Genomic DNA, 18073 nt, shown 5'->3' with positions numbered 1-18073 from the left:
TTAGTATGATCGTACTCCTCATGTTCATTTTATTCAGGTATCTCTCATATTCTGCATGTGTCAACTTGCATCTTTCCAAGAGCTGCTCTAAACTCATGGAAGCAGTTTCAGGTTCATTCAGCAGCTGGTTCAGTGGTCTGAGCTTGTTCTTTGCCGTTTCTACTTCCAGTGCATCATCCTCACTGGGTCTTGTGATCATTGTCTCATTGCAGGGTGGTTTGGGAAAACCAAAACGGCACCCGGAGCTTAAACTCCTAAAGCATGTCTTTGTGTGGTTCTTACTGTGTTTTTGCACTTCTGTTACTTTTTTGTACAGTTCGGGTTGTTTATGTGGATCAGGCAGCTGAGCTGTGATGTATTTGTTTATAAAATCAAGAACAGTTTGCTCATCATCCTCCTCAAACACAGGAGCACCTTCTACCCACAGGAGGCAGTGTATGTGTGGGCTTCCTCTGTGCTGAAACTCAACTCTGTAAAAGTAGTCAATGACTTTGCCAAGTGGCTCTGCGGGAGATAAGAGTAAATCTCTGAATAATGCTTCAACTCTCTTGTCAAACATGCGCATTGTTGTGACAGGATTGCTTCTCAGGATGTCACACTTTGCTGACCAGTCGAGTCCTTCAAAATTCACTTGTTCACCTTGCTGCCTTGTTATTGCCTCGATCACTTCAGGCCAGCGCATTTCAGCAGCTGAAAATGTGCAAAAGAACGTGGGAGTTCCCAACTGTCTGATCATGGCAAAAAGATCTCTTGTTGTTTTCTCCCAATAGGCTGGGGTTCCTCTCAGAGGCTGCATGAATCTCACTGCATCTTTATTTCGCACCAGTTTCTCCACCTCATGTTTATCTTGTAACATGCCTGAGGTTATTTTTCTACCATCTCTGGTCAGAGGCTTTGCCTTCCTTAACTGTACTGTCATGCTGGATGTAGCCAAGTGTATTTCAGTCACAAACTGTGCAAAGAATAAATAGTTTGTGTCTTTGGCAAAACGATCATCAATGCAGAAAAGTCTTGATTTGAAATACCCACTGGGGGATACTTTGATCAGCCTTCTTTCATCAAGTGTGTTTTGGCCTGTAGGAAACTGCACAGGGAAGGCCATGGCCTCCAGTTTAGGTGTTTTGAAAAAACTTATTGGATTGTTTCTCTCTGCAGGAGCAACAGAGTAGATTCCTTCACTGAAACATAATATCTCCTCAGCCACATCAGGGGGCTGCAAACAGGACTCGAGTGCAAAACCACCATTAGTCAGTCCATCTGCTTGCTCTGAATCATCTCTCATCTGTTCATGCGATTGTTCACCATCACAGGGTAACATGTCAATGTCCTGTTCATTTATATTTTGTGCTTCACTCAGTGCATTTTTCTCACAGCTGTCAATTTCCATTAAATCAGCCTCATCATAATCGTCCTCATTCATATTTTCATCATCATCATCATCTTCATCAGGAAGTGTTGGATCACACAGCTCAGCATCATCTCTGATGCTCACATCCTTATACTGTGGATGAATCTGCTTGAGTTTATGCAGTGCTTGCACAAGTTTAGACCAGCTTACAGTCTGAAACAGCTGATGACCTTTGTAAGACAAGCGTCTCTTCAATTTTACTCTGATCACCTGAGAATTAATTCTCAATCGAGGTAGTGTTTCAACAGTTTCCTGTACCTCTGATGGGACACAGACCACATTTCCTCTAATTGCTCTTTGTCTGCCTTTGGGAAGAGGAATGATCTTGGCAAATGGTATGCACTTGGCTATGAGATGTCTCTCCAGTATGTTGAGATCAGAAAGTTCAGCTGGAATATCAGCAAGATCCAACTTATTGGCAACAGCAAGTGCTGGCATGGATCCATTTTTAAGATGATCGTGGCAGGTGTAACATATCCACTCTCTCTTTCTCTCATCAGGCACTTTGCACTGCTCATTTCTGCAGTTTTCATCACAAACATGAACAAACTTTCCTGTCAAACATGTTGCAACTACATGTGGGTTTTTGACATACTTTGACCTTGTGCAGGGTCGCACTTGGTTTGGAAATGAAGCCTTGAAGCATACAGTACATGGGTATGATGGTCCAGCTTTGATTTGTGATTTGAACACAGATATGGCCTCGTTGATCACACTGTTGTCACTCTCTTGGGTTTGTCTGTTCACCCATCTGTATTTCCTTTTTATTTTCATTGCACATCTCATGTTGTGCATAATCCTGAATGCAAGATTACTTTGATACCTGTCTCGCATTAGTTGTTTCATTAGTTGTCTGTGTCTTACTCTGAATGCATTGTCACGTGCATAACGCTGAGTCACTCGAGATCTCTGTCTCTCTCTGAATTCAGGGTTTTCTTGATACCTTTTAGTTATATAGTTTTTTTGTTTTTGTCTAAATTCAGCATTGTCACAGTAGCGTCTTTTAATATATTGTTGTTGTTTCTTTCTGAATTCATCGTTCTCACAGTAGCGTCTTTTAATATATTGTTGTTGTTTCTTTCTGAATTCATCGTTCTCACAGTAGCGTCTTTTAATATATTGTTGTTGTTTCTTTCTGAATTCATCGTTCTCACAGTAGCGTCTTTTAATATATTGTTGTTGTTTCTTTCTAACTGTAGCATTCTCAGAAAAACGTTTTTTAACATATTGTTTTTGTTTCTTTCTGAATTCATCATTTTCACAGTAACGTCTTTTCATATACTGTTGTTGTTTTTGTCTAACTTCAGGATTGTTTTTATATGTCTCGCTTGCGCAAGATTTTTTCTTTTCTTTGTAATCTTTATTTGAAGCATACTTTTGTTGTTCTCTCCTTTTTTGGTTTTCTTTTCTCTGATTTCTGGGTTTCTCTGATGCCATTAATCTTCTTTTCATTTTGTGCCTTTGTTGTTTATTAACTTTTTTCAGTTTTTGTAAAACTATATCAGAAAGGTCACAGGCAGCAACATTTGTTATGGCAGCATTTGATTGACATGAAAAAGCATCACTTGATGGAAGGAAACTTAATTCACTGCATAGTTCTTCAGTTGGTATATTAGGAGGTTCATTCTGATCTTCATATGATGTGAACTGAGTCACGTGAACTTCTTTTTGTTTCACCGGTGGCGTACAAATGGACATTTGACAAAAGATGTTCTCAGTCAGATCAGTCGTTGTGTTTCTCCTTGGAGTAGAGGAGTTTGCTTCATCAACAGTTGTATCAGAGTGAGTAGATGCCACAGCAGTGGCAGCTGTTGGTCTGCAGACTGTGTCTGTGATAGTATCACTCAGGTTGACTGTGCTCATACTGTAGAACTGCACAGGCTTCAGTTCATAGTTACAAGAGGGTGATATCGCCATCATTTCATAAGAATCTTGGATCCTCTTAATCATGTCACTGAGGAGTGTGAATTTCAGCATCACAGCTGTACCACGATTACGTGACTGTAGTAATAGAGGAAGACCACTGGGTGTTCTGGAGTGTGGATCAAAGAAACCATATTTGCCTGATGTGGATCTGAACACTGCGATACACAATCCACTCATAATCAATAAGGCATACTGCACATCTGACAACAGGCAGCTCAGTCCTGCTTCTAAGCTGAGAAAGGTATCTACTGCTTCCTCTGGAGGTTCTTCAAATGTCCCATACCGGGAAGGCTGTGTCATGTCGACATCATACATAGACCAGCGAGCATCAACTTTGTCTGGCAGCTCATCGGTTGCCAAATGAATATTTTTAGGAAATCTTTTCTTGGCCTCTTTGTACATCACATCACCTTTATCCAAGACCAGATTAAGGTCAGCTGTAGTCATGTTTTCATTCTCATGAAGGAAAGCAAGAAATGTGAGTGAGTTACATGTGCACTGCTTGTTTCTGGAGTCTCCATATTTAGGATGAGCCTGGCTGCGAGATGCACAGACATGTATAACAGAGGGCTGGTTTTCAAGGTTCACTCTTTCTGCATGAGATGGTCCTGCCACATCACTGTGACAGCCTCTTTTCAAAAAGTCAGCATAACCCACCTGTGGGGCACTTGACACCTCATGTTGTTCATTAACTTTATGCTGCAGTCCACTCTTTACAGCATCAGCATAAGATACCTGTTGTACATGTGCAGGAACATGTTGACCTGCCTGTTTGACACTGTCAGAATTGGTCTTTGTAGACACACTGTCTTCTGCAGAGCTCTGAGGAAAATCAAACTCAGCTTGTTCACATGTTGGTACTTTGTGAAACTCATGAAACTTTTTCCAGCGTTGTTTTGCAGCTTGTGACTTTTTCTGCTTCCTTGGCATTTTCACACACCTGCAAGTGTTTCTTAGTCTTTAGAAAATATGTTCACAAGATAAGAGTGGCACACACCAGGAGATGTTGTCTTTGTTTTTATATTTCAGTTTTTATTTGTCTTAAACAGTTGTCTTTCGTTTGACAGTTTGTTCTTCAGTTGAGAGAATATTATGCACTCTCTTTATTGGCTTGGCATTTTTCAGCAGCAAGCCAAGAGTGAAAAACAGGTAGAGAGAAAATTTAGAAGAGAGAACAGGCAGAGCAGGAGAGACACGGCTGGGAAATCACAATCAAACCGTGAATTAGTTTTCTTTGTTCAGTTTGTTCTCAGGTAGAGGCAATATATGCACTCTTTATTGCTTTAATGGCTTGGCGTTTTTCAGCAGCAAGCCAAGAGTGAAAAACAGGTAGAGAGAAAATTTAGCAGTGAGAACAGACAGAGCAGGAGAGACACGGCTTTAAATCAAACCGCAGATTTTTCTTTGTTTGTTCAGTTTGTTCATAGGTTGAGGCAAAATATGCACTCTTTATTGCTTTGTTGGCTTGGCGTTTTTCAGCAGCAAGCCAAGAGTGAAAAACAGGTAGAGAGAAAATTTAGCAGAGAGAACAGACAGAGCAGGAGAGACACGGCTTTAAATCAAACCGCAAAAGGATTGTTGGTTTGGCAAAATTTCTCACAAACCACAGAGTGAAATACAGATGGAAAGAAGGCAGAGACAATAGGTGGAGCAGGACAGAGGATAGAGGGGTTGGGGGGTTGGGATGTGAGAGAGAAGACTGGAGATCTGGTCCTTGTTCTTCTTCTTCTACACACTCTGAACAAAAAACAAGAAAAAAAAATAATTTTATTAAAATTATATCACATGGTAATTGTATGAACTAAATGTGACTACTGCAAAAGGACAAAACAAATATTCAAGCTAAACTGTTGTCGGCTGCCATGTGCAAAAAGTTGCATAATTGGGCACTTTTTAAAAGAATAAATATTTAATTAAATTCAGCAATAATATTTTTAAATACAAATATGATTGAGTGAATCATTAATTAATCACATGTAGTGTGACTACAAAAATGTACGAAAAAAATATTTTAGCCCAATTGTTAAGCTGCACTTATGTGTATTTATTATAAAATTGTGTTTAAAAGGTCTAGCACAAAGTTTGAACCCATCACTTTACAGCTTATATTAGTCATATAATTTTTTTTATTTTGGTCTACTTCTCTTACAGTATGTGCACACCTACCAGGCAAAGCACAGTGTCAGTCAGGTTCCTGAAAGAAACGAGAAATAATACGTTAGTTGTCTGTACAGTGTTATCAGACTAACAGAAATACAAAGCCCACACGACATGATACACTGAACTTCTAGTCAGCAGAGTAATTATAGAGTAATATAGCACACCAACTGATACAGCAGTCATTTTACAATTCAAACTAGTTAACTGAAGTATTGCCACTTATGTAAGGCTACTGTTAGACTGTTACTAGCCTTAGCATTGCTGCTAGCGCTAGCATTCCGGCTAGCATTAGCACTTCAGTTAGTGTTAGCATTGCAGCTAGCGTTAGCATTGCAGCTAGCGTTAGCAATGCTGCTAGCGCTAGCACTCTTACTGTTAAAACTGAGCCACAATGGCAATAATAAAGCTAATTTCTTACTTTTGTCTCACTGACCGGCAAGAAATATCACAGGAATATTATTTTTGTCAGTTAACAACTGCTAAGGCTAGTGTTAGCACTATAGCTAGCGTTAGCATTGTTGCTAGCATTAGCATTGAAGCTAGCGTTAGCACTGCTGCTAACAGCAAAACGTAATAAACGTATATAAATGATAGCGAAGGTTATTCTTTTTTCTTTCTTTCTTCTTTGAATTGTTTTTAACTCTGTTGGACTTGATATGTGAGTTTAAATGTCAAACATGTATTTTTTCCATCATAAAAATAAAACACTGCAGTACTGAGTGTACTGTACTTACCACAGCAGAGAGCAAAGCGGAATGACGACAGTTGGTCCAGTGATAGGTTAAAAACAGATGAGGCGTTCAGGTGGTGCTTGGAAATTTGACCATCAGTTTGAACAGCAATAATGAGCATATACATGTCTGTGTGTTGGTCTCTGTGTGTGACAGACATAGAGAGATAGAGGGAAAAAATACACTATACTAGTGTAAAAATTGGTCCTTTTTGCCCAAGTATAAGCGAATGAGTGACATACAGAAAAACAGGGCAACTGGCATTAAATGAGCAAATAAAAAGTATTAAATCTTGAACTGTTTTGTGGGTTTTATTTTAAGACTACTTTGAGTGTATTCGTGGGGAGATAAACTATACAGACTATAAACAGAGACATTAAATGAGATTAGGTTAGTGAAACGTTAGTTAAAAGGTGGGGAAATTAACTACAGACCGATAGATGCTGAGAGCTTTAATTATCCAGTCAGAAAGGATGATTTTGAAGTCATCAACTGACTCCAACTGCCCAGATCTGAAAAACCTTTGTGCCAATCACAATGCTCTACTTAGTTGGCATATACTAACTAGTGACAAACTATTAATCTGTGGCAAAACCCTGTCAAATCTGTCTTATTGTACTTTTGAAAAAGTTAATCTTACTACAATCTAACATTTTTAGGTTTAACCTTGGCAGAGTGAGAGAGAGCTCGTTAAGCAGGCAGGTGTGAGCCTGGTTGCTATAGTGACAATGGCTCCATACACACGACACAGACATGCGCCTCACTTTTGCTGCTTAAAATGAACAGAAAAGTCAGGCCGAAACAAATCGTTCCCAAATTAAAAGTACAAGTCGTATTGACAAAATTCTTTCACCGTGAGCGACAGCAGCTTCTAGTCTACCAAATTCTCAGTTTTCATGCCTGTGGAGTTTATTATATGGACGTGGTGACAGTGTAAAGACACCATGCTCTTCTGATTTTCAAACGAACCTTCTGAGCCATTTTAACATTAGAGTCTATGGAAGAGTTGGAAGGAGGAGGCTGTGCATTGGTGACATTTATGAAAGAACCGTAACACCTAGGACAATAGTAAACACATTGGATGAAAGAGGACAGCCATGGCTACGTTTTGAGGGTAAAATCATACCTGTAGAGCAAACGCTGTGGACACAGCAGCAGTTTTAAAAAAGATTTTAAGATTAATTTTTTTGCTCCTCTCACTCTAGCAGTTGAGCTGTCTCACTCTAGCCCCAACATTCCGTCCCATACACACCCATTATAAATTTTGAAACGGGTGAAAAAACATCATGAAACTTAAACTGGAACTGAAGAAAAAGTATAATAGATATTGAAAAGATAAATACAAGTTGAATAGTTGAATGTCTTGTCTTCGTTTTAAAGTTTGAATGGTGGCTCTATGTCAATGTATGTGGAAGTAGTAAGAGTTTAAAAATGAATAAGTTGAATGAGAATTTGAAGGGTCTCCCCATTGAAATACATGGGAAATTTTGGGAAATTTTTGTTGAATAAAGTTGAATAAAATTAAAAATATAAATGTTAAAAATATGAAAAATAGAAGCAGTGTTGTCCAAAAGAATAGGAATCTAACGGTGTTTGAATGGTTTTTCTAAGTTGAACGGTTTTGAAGGAGTAGGATTACAAAAAACGTACGGAATAGATAAAATATAATAATAATAATAACTAGAAAGTGCATTTTCTGAAGAAACTGCAGTGTGAATGCTTGAATCTGAATGTATGGACTGAAATGAATTAATTGCTGAATTTTGAGTTAAAAATATTGAATGAGATTTAAAAAAAACAACAACAAAAAAACGAATTTAACCTGAAAACAAAGGTGCTGAACTGCTAAAAGCTGAAGGTTACACAGAAGAAGAAGTTGGAAAAAAGCTGAAAATGTTTTAATTGTAAATTAGAAAAACCTAAGAAATGAGAAAAGAACATTTAGAGTCAGAAAACATCTGAAAGAATATTAAAAGGTCATATTCTTTGAATCACTGAATGACTAAAATGTGATCCCTCCACTTGGATCCACACAGTTTAAAAAGTTTACATCTCTGAGCTTTGAAAGACAAGATGTTGGAAAGAGAACAACGATGGCGACGTTTTGAGGGTAAAATGATGGCTTTAACACTGTGGACACAGCAGCAGTTGAAAGAGAAGTGTTTCAGATGAATCTTGGCAGAGTGAGAGAGAGAGCTCGTTAAGCAGGCAGGTGTGAGCCTGGTTGCTATAGTGACCGCACCCAATGGCTCCATACACACGGACACAGACATGCACCTCACTTTTGCTGCTTAAAATGAACAGAAAAGTCAGGCCGAAACAAATCGTTCCCAAATGAAAAGTAAAAGTCGTATTGACAAAATTCTTTCACCGTGAGCGACAGCAGCTTCTAGTCTACCTAATTCTCAGTTTTCATGCCTGTGGAGTTTATTATATGGACGTGGTGACAGTGGAAAGACACCATGCTCTTCTGATTTTCAAACGAACCTTCTGAGCCATTTTAACATTAGTGTCTATGGAAGAGTTGGAGGGAGGAGGCTGTGCATTGGTGACATTTATGAAAGAACCATAACACCTAGTACAATAGTAAACACATTGGATGAAAGAGGACAGCGATGGCTACGTTTTGAGGGTAAAATCATACCTGTAGAGCAAACGCTGCGGACACAGCAGCAGTTTTAAAAAATATTTTAAGATTAATTTTTTTGCTCCTCTCACTCTAGCAGTTGAGCTGCCTCACTCTAGCCCCAACATTCCGTCCCATACACACCCATTATAAACTCTGAAACGGGTGAAAAAACATCATGAAACTTAAACTGGAACTGAAGAAAAAGTATAATAGATATTGAAAAGATAAATACAAGTTGAATAGTTGAATGTCTTGTCTTCGTTTTAAAGTTTGAATGGTGGCTCTATGTGAACGTATGTTGAAGTAGTAAGAGTTTAAAAATGAGTAAGTTGAATGAGAATTTGAAGGGTCTCCCCATTGAAATACATGGGAAATTTTTGTTGAATAAAGTTGAATAAAATTAAAAATATAAATGTTAAAAATGAGAAAAATAGAAGCAATGTTGTCCAAAATAATAGGAATCTAACGATGTTTGAATGGTTTTTCTAAGTTGAACGGTTTTGAAGGAGTAGGCTTTCAAAAAACGTACGGAAAAATAAAATATAATAATAATAAAGATTAGAATAACAATACTGTGAATGCTTTTCAAGCATTCACACTAATAAAGATTCGAATAACAATACTGTGAATGCTTTTCAAGCATTCACACTAACTAGAAAGTGCATTTTCTGAAGAAAGTGCAGTGTGAATGCTTGAATCTGAATGTATGGACTGAAATGAATTAATTGCTGAATTTTGAGTTAAAAATTTTGAATGAGATAAAAAAAAAACAACCTGAATTTAACCTGAAAACAAAAGTGCTGAACTGCTGAAGGTTACACAGAAGAAGAAGTTGGAAAAAAGCTGAAAATGTTTTAATTGTAAATTAGAAAAACCTAAGAAATGAGAAAAGAACATTTAGAGTCAGAAAACATCTGAAAGAATATTAAAAGGTCATATTCTTTGAATCACTGAATGACTAAAATGTGATCCCTCCACTTGGATCCACACAGTTTAAAAAGTTTACATCTCTGAGCTTTGAAAGACAAGATGTTGGAAAGAGAACAACGATGGCGACGTTTTGAGGATAAAATGATGGCTGTAACACTGTGGAGACAGCAGCAGTTGAAAGAGAAGTGTTTCAGATGAATCTTGGCAGAGTGAGAGAGAGAGCTCGTTAAGCAGGCAGGTGTGAGCCTGGTTGCTATAGTGACCGCACCCAATGGCTCCATACACACGGACACAGACATGCACCTCACTTTTGCTGCTTAAAATGAACAGAAAAGTCAGGCCGAAACAAATCGTTCCCATATGAAAAGTACAAGTCGTATTGACAAAATTCTTTCACCGTGAGCGACAGCAATGTCTAGTCTACTGAATTCTCAGTTTTCATGCCTGTGGAGTTTATTATATGGACGTGGTGACAGTGGAAAGACACCATGCTCTTCTGATTTTCAAACGAACCTTCTGAGCCATTTTAACATTAGAGTCTATGGAAGAGTTGGAGGGAGGAGGCTGTGCATTGGTGACATTTATGAAAGAACCATAACACCTAGGACAATAGTAAACACATTGGATGAAAGAGGACAGCGATGGCTACGTTTTGAGGGTAAAATGGTGGCTGTAGAGCAAACGCTGTGGACACAGCAGCAGTTTTAAAAAATATTTTAAGATTAATTTTTTTGCTCCTCTCACTCTAGCAGTTGAGCTCTCTCACTCTAGCCCCAACATTCCGTCCCATACACACCCATTATAAACTCTGAAACGGGTGAAAAAACATCATGAAACTTAAACTGGAACTGAAGAAAAAGTATAATAGATATTGAAAAGATAAATACAAGTTTAATAGTTGAATGTCTTGTCTTCGTTTTAAAGTTTGAATGGTGGCTCTATGTCAATGTATGTGGAAGTAGTAAGAGTTTAAAAATGAGTAAGTTGAATGAGGATTTGAAGGGTCTCCCCATTGAAATACATTATAAATTTTTGTTGAATAAAGTTGAATAAAATTAAAAATATAAATGTTAAAAATATGAAAAATAGAAGCAGTGTTGTCCAAAAGAATAGGAATCTAACGGTGTTTGAATGGTTTTTCTAAGTTGAACGGTTTTGAAGGAGTAGGCTTTCAAAAAACGTACGGAATAGATAATAATAATAAACTAGAAAGTGCATTTTCTGAAGAAACTGCAGTGTGAATGCTTGAATCTGAATGTATGCACTGAAATGAATTAATTGCTGAATTTTGAGTTAAAACTTTTTTAATGAGATAAAAAAAAAATAAACCAAATTTAACCTGAAAACAAAAGTGCTGAACTGCTAAAAGCTGAAGGTTACACAGAAGAAGAAGTTGGAAAAAAGCTGAAAATGTTTTAATTGTAAATTAGAAAAACCTAAGAAATGAGAAAAGAACATTTAGAGTCAGAAAACATCTGAAATAATATTAAAAGGTCATATTCTTTGAATCACTGAATGACTAAAATGTGATCCCTCCACTTGGATCCACACAGTTTAAAAAGTTTACATCTCTGAGCTTTGAAAGACAAGATGTTGGAAAGAGAACAACGATGGCGACGTTTTGAGGGTAAAATGATGGCTGTAACACTGTGGAGACAGCAGCAGTTGAAAGAGAAGTGTTTAAGATGAATCTTGGCAGAGTGAGAGAGAGAGCTCGTTAAGCAGGCAGGTGTGAGCCTGGTTGCTATAGTGACTGCACCCAAGGGCTCCATACACACGTACACAGACATGCACCTCACTTTTGCTGCTTAAAATGAACAGAAAAGTCAGGCCCAAACAAATCGCTCCCAAATGAAAAGTAAAAGTCGTATTGACAAAATTCTTTCACCGTGAGCGACAGCAATGTCTAGTCTACCTAATTCTCAGTTTTCATGCCTGTGGAGCTTATTATATGGACGTGGTGACAGTGGAAAGACACCATGCTCTTCTGATTTTCAAACGAACCTTCTGAGCCATTTTAACATTAGAGTCTATGGAAGAGTTGGAGGGAGGAGGCTGTGCATTGGTGACATTTATGAAAGAACCATAACACCTAGTACAACAGTAAACACATTGGATGAAAGAGGACAGCCATGGCTACGTTTTGAGGGTAAAATCATACCTGTAGAGCAAACGCTGTGGACACAGCAGCAGTTTTAAAAAAGATTTTAAGATTAATTTTTTTGCTCCTCTCACTCTAGCAGTTGAGCTGTCTCACTCTAGCCCCAACATTCCGTCCCATACACACCCATTATAAACTCTGAAACGGGTGAAAAAACATCATGAAACTTAAACTGGAACTGAAGAAAAAGTATAATAGATATTGAAAAGATAAATACAAGTTGAATAGTTGAATGTCTTGTCTTCGTTTTAAAGTTTGAATGGTGGCTCTATGTCAATGTATGTGGAAGTAGTAAGAGTTTAAAAATGAGTAAGTTGAATGAGGATTTGAAGGGTCTCCCCATTGAAATACATTATAAATTTTTGTTGAATAAAGTTGAATAAAATTAAAAATATAAATGTTAAAAATGAGAAAAATAGAAGCAATGTTGTCCAAAAGAATAGGAATCTAACGGTGTTTGAATGGTTTTTCTAAGTTGAACGGTTTTGAAGGAGTAGGCTTTCAAAAAACGTACGGAAAAATAAAATATAATAACTAGAAAGTGCATTTTCTGAAGAAACTGCAGTGTGAATGCTTGAATCTGAATGTATGCATTGAAATGAAATAATTACTGAATTTAAGTTAAAAATTTTGAATGAGATAAAAAAAAAACAACCCAAATTTAACCTGAAAACAAAAGTGCTGAACTGCTAAAAGCTGAAGGTTACACAGAAGAAGAAGTTGGAAAAAAGCTGAAAATGTTTTAATTGTAAATTAGAAAACCCTAAGAATTTAGAAGAGAACATTTAGAGTCAGAAAACATCTGAATGAATATTAAAAGTTCATATTCTTTGAATCACTGAATGACTAAAATGTGATCCCTCTGCTTGGATCCACACAGTTTAAAAAATTTAAAAGTCTGAGCTTTGAAAGACACGGTGTTGGAAAGAGAACAACGATGGCGACGTTTTGAGGGTAAAATGATGGCTTTAACACTGTGGACACAGCAGCAGTTGAAAGAGAAGTGCTTAAGATGAATCTTGGTACAGTGGCAGGCAGAGCTCGTTAAGCAGGCAGGTGTGAGCCTGGTTGCTATAGTGACCGCACCCAATGGCTCCATACACACGTACACAGACATGCGCCTCACTTTTGCTGCTTAAAATGAACAGAAAAGTCAGGCCGAAACAAATCGTTCCCAAATGAAAAGTAAAAGTCGTATTGACAAAATTCTTTCACCGTGAGCGGCAGCAATGTCCACTCTACCTAATTCTCAGTTTTCATGCCTGTGGAGTTTATTATATGGACGTGGTGACAGTGTAAAAACACCATGCTCTTCTGATTTTCAAACCAACCTTCTGAGCCGTTTTAACATTAGAGTCTATGGAAGAGTTGGAGGGAGGAGGCTGTGCATTGGTGACATTTATGAAAGAACCGTAACACCTAGGACAATAGTAAACACATTGGATGAAAGAGGACAGCCATGGCTACGTTTTGAGGGTAAAATCATACCTGTAGAGCAAACGCTGTGGACACAGCAGCAGTTTTAAAAAAGATTTTAAGATTAATTTTTTTGCTCCTCTCACTCTAGCAGTTGAGCTGCCTCACTCTAGCCCCAACATTCCGTCCCATACACACCCATTATAAACTCTGAAACGGGTGAAAAAACATCATGAAACTTAAACTGGAACTGAAGAAAAAGTATAATAGATATTGAAAAGATAAATACAAGTTGAATAGTTGAATGTCTTGTCTTCGTTTTAAAGTTTGAATGGTGGCTCTATGTCAATGTATGTGGAAGTAGATACAGTTTAAAGAGGAGGAAGTTGAATGAGAATTTGAAGGGTCTCCCCATTGAAATACATTATAAATTTTTGTTGAAAAAAGTTGAATAAAATTAAAAATATAAATGTTAAAAATGAGAAAAAATAGAAGCAATGTTGTCCAAAAGAATAGGAATCTAATGGTGTTTGAATGGTTTTTCTAAGTTGAACGGTTTTGAAGGAGTAGGCTTTCAAAAAACGTACGGAATAGATAATAATAATAATAAAATATAATAATAAAGATTACAACAACAATACTGTGAATGCTTTTCAAGCATTCACACTAATAATAATAAAGATTAGAATAACAATACTGTGAATGCTTTTCAAGCATTCACACTAAATAGAATAATAATAAAGATTCGAATAACAATACTGTGAATGCTTTTCAAGCATTCACACTAACTAGAAAGTGCATTTTCTGAAGAAACTGCAGTGTGAATGCTTGAATCTGAATGTATGCACTGAAATGAATTAATTGCTGAATTTTGAGTTAAAAATCTGAATGAGCTGGAAAATACAGAATTTTTAACCTGAAAATAAAAGTGCAGAACTTTTGAAAGCTGATGTTCACACAGAAGAAGTTGGAAAAAGCTAAGCATGTTTAAAATGTAAATAATAAAAAGATGAGTAATGACAAAAGAAAATTTAGAGTCAGAAAACCTCTGAATGAATATTAAAAGTTCATATTCTTCTAATTGAAATGAACTTAAAAGATGAACAAAAATTCTGGAGAAAATACAAACTTTAATATACAGCATGATGTTTTTCAGACATATACACATGTGTATATCATGTTTAATAGTATTACATACATCAATTTGTTTTGTATGTCATAGAAAATAACATAAAAATCTTAAGTCATATACAGCTTCTTTCTGAAAAGGACTGGTAGAATAAAGAAAAATAACTAAATTAAATAACTAAATAAAAAATGAGCAACATATGAAATACATGAAAATTCAACTTTTAAAACCACAATCCTGAACCTTTAAATTGTGTTGGTTTCTTAGAACATGGCTGAACAGCTGTTTCTATCGGTCTACTTAATCTTCTGATCTGTCTACACATCTTTTTATTACTCATTCTTTTTTATGTTTTAATGTAAACAGAGTCCACACAGTGGTAAAAGAGAACTGTATAGAGATTTGTGAGTAAACTCAAATGAAAGCCTAAGGTGGTGACACAGTTTAACACATGCAAATAATCAAATAAACACATTAGTCCTTTTTGTGAACATGGATAAATAAGTATCAATACAGCATTGTTCAGCCATGCCACTAAATGCTTTTTTACACATTGTTTTAACCTGGGCTCAGACACAAAGTCCCAAATTTAGTTAGTCCCTGACTTTGAGTTGTGGTTATGACTAATTATTATACACAAGGCTTTATCTATCTAAACTCTAAGGACACAAATATGAAAAAACCTATACTTACCAGCTGATACCCCACACTACACACTAGGTGTGCCATGTGACCTGAAACTTTGGTACAAAATCATCATAATCATTCTGTTAACACTGTTTTTTAACACTGTTTGTGTTGCTGTTCAGCAGTTTAAAATGTTTTAGATTGGATTACATGGAATGAATTTGAATTTTCTTGGGGGTTTTTGTATGTGTTTCGTTCTCAGCAGATTTTTTCTTCCATACTGTTGAATTCCAGTTACCACATTTCTGGTCATATGACATCCCAAGTGCCCACTTAAAAAAATCCCCACAGTTAATTCAACATTAAAACAAAATAAAAAAATGTTAAATAAATAAAGGTTTGCTCTGTGATGAAATATTAAATAAGCATACATTGTACAGAGCACTAACAATGAAAACAATCCTTTAGCCTGTTGATCAGAGAGAGGCAGTCATTATGTCCATTTAAAACCTGTAATCACAGAGCACAATGTTTCTGTGAAACTATGAAGTCCCATATGATCCTCATCACGTCCAGTGACTTCAGAGTGGATCCTCCCTGTCATCCGGCCAGTGTTTGATGTGTGGCAAGCAGCACAGAAGCAGGATAGCTGAGGACTTTAAAAGAAGAGCAGAAAACGGGAACATATGTAGTTGTAAATGTAAATATCAGTGATACTTGTCTTGTCAAAGGGAATAAAATAATGAAAATGTTAACTTACACACTCATTTAGAGAGGATCTTGACACTGCACAGAGGAGGCACAGTCAGTCTGACAATGATGGTGATCTCCAGGGATGTTTTCCTGCAGCAACATTCCTGCCAACTGGCCATATGATCCAGAGTAGTTGGTTTGTAATGAACAGAAAGGTGTATATGTTAGGTAGTGTGCACTCAGAGCTGGTCCTAAGAAACAAACACATCCTGTAATAAACTGAATACCTGTAGTAGTGCTGCTGCAAATATGAAGCCCTTCTATCATGAGTGGTTTCAAAGAAGGTGTTTTGGAGGCTCGGTCACAGAAACTGTGCAGTCTGTTCAGTCCTGAGTGTCTCAGCTCTGATGGGGATGGATCACAGAGGGAAACACCTGAGTACAGACATTACAATACACTCTAACACTCCTAAGGTCAAGTGAAAACACAATTTAAACACTTCACAAAGAATGAATACATGTTTTCATGGAAATAATGTCATTAACCCTTTTTGTTGTGAGTAAATCTCACCGACTGCTTGTGGGACAAGCTAGAAGGAGGACTTATCACAGAATGTCTCCTGTGCTCCAGATGTGAAGTCTCACGCTCTGATCGTACGGCGATGAAGATGGTGATGATGAAGTTTCTCTGATCTGTGGCATTACAGTTTCTAGCTGCTATGTGCTTCACACTGTTGGATCTTACATGTGAAGCTTGGAGAAGACACAGGAGGACTGTGTCTCTCTTAAAAAAGAAAAAGAAAAAAGGAAACCTAACACCCCCCCCCTCAGCTCCCACCGTAACCCCCCCCCCCTCAACTCCCCAACCTCACACCATCCAATGTCTATACAAATGTAGGGTATCAGCTGGTAACAGAAAGCAAGTGTTACATATGTACTACTTATGTAACACTGCTGAAACATTTCTGGCCAGAAATGTGCAGTTATCAACCCAGACCCACCCTGATGATTGCACTGGCCGAAACATGATAAAAGCTCATAAAAATGTATGTTTCATCGAAAGATTTGTCCAAAAATATAATCGTATACTTTTGAAAAAGTTTAAAGTTTATAACAAACCAAAATAATAACATTTTTGTAAATAGTATTTCAAAATAGAGGCACACATAAAGTGGCTTAACTGTCATTATTGCTGTAATTAGGTTTGTTTGTTTGTTTGTTTGTTTGTTTGTTTGTTTGTTTGTTTAAAAAGCAACCTTTAGTCATTATTGTTCTCTCAGAAACAATGAAGAAGCTGTTGAACATTTATGTGTTGTGTAGGCAATCCTCTGGTCCACCCTCCCTCCCTCCCAGCCACAGTGAGACTGGGGCAGCCTGGCAGGATGTTGAAGCCTGGCTGCAGAGAGGATATGCCTACACTATTCATTTTAAACTGCTATATTTGATTTTTCTGACATTTATAGGTTACTGTTAGTGAACTTTAGATTTTCTGTGATAAATAAAATTGTCATCTTTTACTGATATCATTACTTAATTCATGTAATTGTATTTTATGTAAACAATTCAACCATTATACTGCAATGCAGAGCGTCAACTTTTAAATATCGCTCTACTTTCTTAAGTCATTCAAAAATATAGATATTACTTACTGTATTCAAAGATCTAGATCATGAATCATCACAGGACAATACACAGTATACTGGGTCATGGTAACTATGGTAGGTCTTCATGACTCCAGAATGGAGACATCGATCTGACTGAGAAATGAAAATTAGGTCAAGCAGTGTGTTCTTCTCTGTGGTAGGGGCAGTGATGACCTGTGCGTATCCCCTAGACTCAAACAGCTCCAGGATTGGTTTGTTTGCACTGGATAAAACATTCTCATTAAAATCACCATAAACTATGATGGGATGACAGTCCATGATCTCCAATGAGTCTAATAGGCTTACCAGGTTTTTCAGGAATGGCCTCAGAGTGTAGTCTGGAGGTCTGTATACAACTGCAATCAGAGCACTGACTGGTGCTTCAACCTTTAAAGCCAGAAATTCAAGGTCAGTTACATTATGGATGTACTGTTTTTCATGCACTTGAATGTCACTTTTCACATAAACAGCAACTCCACCACCACTTCTGTTTGCCATCTGGGGAAAGTTTGTGTAGGACAGGTGTCTGTTGCGTTTGAACAAATTGTAATTTTCCAAGTGGAGACTCTCTGCGACAAAAGAGCCCCGCAGGTGTGTTTCTGTTAGGCACAAAACATCTGC

At 37.2% G+C, this 18073-nt stretch overlaps 1 protein-coding gene and 1 long non-coding RNA gene across 3 annotated transcripts in view; one reads left to right on the top strand and one right to left on the bottom strand.

The window, feature by feature from the left end:
* negr1 (neuronal growth regulator 1) overlaps positions 1-18073 on the top strand; it is a 228596-nt gene that overhangs the window by 33659 nt on the left and 176864 nt on the right. The gene's annotated exons all lie outside the window — the stretch shown is intronic.
* Positions 4314-6883, bottom strand: LOC309689296. Its single transcript, XR_014271322.1, has 3 exons — positions 6660-6883; positions 5501-6368; positions 4314-5071 (listed from the first exon to the last, which is right to left on the bottom strand). It is a non-coding gene; the product is annotated as an uncharacterized lncRNA (long non-coding RNA).

Source organism: Aulonocara stuartgranti (assembly GCF_965226115.1).
Source record: "Aulonocara stuartgranti genome assembly, chromosome: 15".
NCBI classification, from domain to species: domain Eukaryota; kingdom Metazoa; phylum Chordata; class Actinopteri; order Cichliformes; family Cichlidae; genus Aulonocara; species Aulonocara stuartgranti.
This window is presented reverse-complemented; position numbering and strand designations above follow the sequence as displayed.